Here is a 3,263-nt window from a genome sequence, read left to right on the forward strand (position 1 = left end):
CACACATCCACATCCTTCTGCTTCCAGCCTCTCCCACTCCTCTTGGATTCTTATACTCATTCTACAATACTGATTTAATACAATATTTATCCTTGTAGGACTGAATTAGTTCACGCAGCATAATGCTCTCCAGTCCTTCCCAAGTTAGGTAATAACTGCAAAGTCATGGCTCCTGTGTGGTGCATAGTATTCCATTGTGTGAATGTACCATAATTTCTCAATCCTTTTGGTCTGTTTCCATGTTCTTGCGATGGGGAATATTTTTAAAAAGATATGAAACTCTAAAGCTTCTGAATTAATGAATATATTTCTGAAGATCATTTGAAGCAAAGAGAGATTATTTTCTTTTTAAAATTATTTTCTAAATAGTAAATTACAATTTCATTTTCCTAAATTATATAGGTGATTTTTTTATTGCATTTTAATAATTTTAATAAACATTTCCAGATATTTTGTATTTCCATTCATTCATTGTTGCACTTTTCTCCCTGCCCAGCCCTCCCCCCACCATAAGTGATCTTTTTAAAAGTACACATTACTCATGGACTATATTAATTATATTTTGAGTCTATTCATTATTTAACTAAAATTAACCTTAGGGATTGGTTTCAGTTAAAATATGAAGATTTTCACAATAGTCATGGGGAGTCTTCCAGTATCAAGCTGTCTAGTGGATTTCTTTTGTTTAGGAGTTTGAAGTTGTGCTTCACATTTTTCTCCCATTCTATCAGGGTCCATCTCTTGTGGCCCTGATTAGAATGGTTAATAATGCTAATCGGACACTATCTAGTTTGTTCTGATCTCAGGGTAGAGGAAAACATGGTTTGTTTACGTAGACTATTTGTCTTGTAAACAATTTTTTTAAATTTTTTATTATTAATTTCAATAAAAATTTACAGAAACGTTGGATTTCCATTCATTCATTGTTGCACTTTTCTCCCTGCCCACCCCTCCTCACCACAGTTCATTCTTCTTTTGAAAAGTAAAAGAAAAATTTTTTCATTGTTTTATAATACCTCCCCCCAGGTCCACTATACTCTGCAGCCTTTGCTCTGGACTCCTGTCATGACTAAAACACCTAATCACATATCCCTTTTAAACAGTTTTCTCCCTCATCTGTTTCAATGCAGTATACATTATTTATCCCATATTTCTCAGTCTCCCCCCAATCCCGATGTCAATCCTGTTTTACAACAGTGGCACCATGCAGTATTTGTCCTTTGTGACTGAGATATTTCACTCAGCATAATGTCCTCCAGGGTCACCCATTTTGAATAATATTGCATGAGTTCGTTGTTTTTCAATGCAGTGTAGTATTCCATTGTGTGAATATATACCACAGCTTCTCTATTCATTTGTTGATGGGCACTTAGATTGTTTCCAACTCCTGGCTATTGTGAACAAAGCCACAATAAACATGAGTGTGCATATATCTGCTTGGGTGGCAGTTATGGTCTCTTTAGGTTATATTTCCAGTAGTGGAATTGCTGGGTCAAATGGTATCGCTATTTGCAACTTTTTGAGAGAGCGCCATACAGCATTCCATAGCGGTTGCACCATTTTACACTCCCACCAACAATGAATAAGGGTTCCAGTCTCTGCACAACCTCGCCGGCATTTGTTGCTTGCTGCTCTGTTAAATTTTGCTATTCTCTCCGGGGTGAGATGATATCTCATAGTTCTTTTGATTTGTATCTCTCTTAGAGCTAGGAATTTTGAACATTTCTTCATGTGCTTGTTGGCCATCTGAATGTCTTCTTTCATGTAAACAATTTTCTTCTTTAAGTATTTGGTTTCCTACATTCTCTTTTACTCCAGGCAATAATTGACCAACAATTGTATCTTAGATGACTTCTTGAGAGTTTTTAAGACTCTAGACACTACTCACGAAATGGGCACTCTCCCATGCGATTAGCTGCCTCTCAAAACCTGCTGGAGGGTCAGCTAAGAGTCTATTTAAACTTGACGGTACACAACACAACAGACACTATTCACAAAACTAGGGTGCAGAATATAATTTTATGACCTATATTATAACAACTGACTGAAAAGATTATAGCACTAAACCTTCAAACCCAGAAATGCAATCCCTTTAGATGTTTTGTTATGTCTATCTCTATGTTGACTTCTAATGCTTTCTCCCTTATCTCTTTCTGGATAGTTGCTCTGCTGAATGACCTCTGACTCAACACCACCCATACTCTGAAGTATAGGTAATCAGAGATAGTCTTTGAATACTCCAGGATGAAAAGACAATAGGCATTTGAGGTCTTTTGTAGCTTTGCTTCTTAAGAAGCAAAGAGAATCAGTATGAACCCCTAAGGTCATGTGTGTGTATATATATTGGCTTGTAGAAAATTGGTACAGGCGTCATTCATACAGGAGACAGCTTACTGTTGAAATTCTTCTTGAAATTGTAGACAAGTCATAGATATACAAGTTAATAATACAAAAGAAGATTAACATATCTGAAGAAGGTTTGGGCTTTTTTCTTCAGAATATCATGTGGCAAGGATGAGTAAAAGAAACCTTATTTAAAAGCCATCTCCTGGCTCCAGGGATTTACTCACATTCCTCTGTGACTCTGAGCTTCTTCACAGATGATTCAGAGTTTCCTTCCATAAAGGGTTCAAAAGTCACTCTGTCTGGGCAGGAAAACTTTCCTTCCGTCTTCTTGGTGTTCCGTCCCCCACTTCCAGCTTTAGTTAATGCGGAACGCATTTCATGTACTAATTAGAAAATGTTTATCCACTCATCTTAATTAAACTTAAAAATGCCTCTACAAAGATAATATCTTTATATCATGTGTCACCAAATGAAAATGAATTTAATAGTGTCTTTTATTTTATTGAAATGTGATTGTTGTTGTTATGTGCCGTCGAGTCGCTTGCGACTCATATAGCCCTAAACTCTGCTCTGTCCTGTGCCAATCACACTGTCTCTGACATTCCCATCCTGATTACCCCAGTCACTGAATCAATCCACCTCATAGAGGGTCTTCCCCTCTTGCGCCGCTGGGCCGCCCCTCCACCCTCTCCAAGGACCTGTCCCTCCGTATAACATGTCCAAAGTATGTCAAATGAAGGCTCAGAATCCTTGCCTCCAAGGAGCAGCCTGGTTTAACCTTCTCTCTCCAGGATAAATCTGTTTGTTTTCTTGGCAGTCCAGGGTATATTCAATACTCTTCTCCAGCACCACAGCCCAAAGGCATCAATTCTCCTTCTATCCTCCCTAGTCATTGTCCAACTCTCTGATGCATAACA

The sequence above is a fragment of the Elephantulus edwardii genome, unplaced genomic scaffold, assembly GCF_000299155.1.
Source record: "Elephantulus edwardii isolate Elephantulus edwardi_28Jun2011 unplaced genomic scaffold, EleEdw1.0 scaffold00083, whole genome shotgun sequence".
Lineage (NCBI taxonomy): Eukaryota > Metazoa > Chordata > Mammalia > Macroscelidea > Macroscelididae > Elephantulus > Elephantulus edwardii.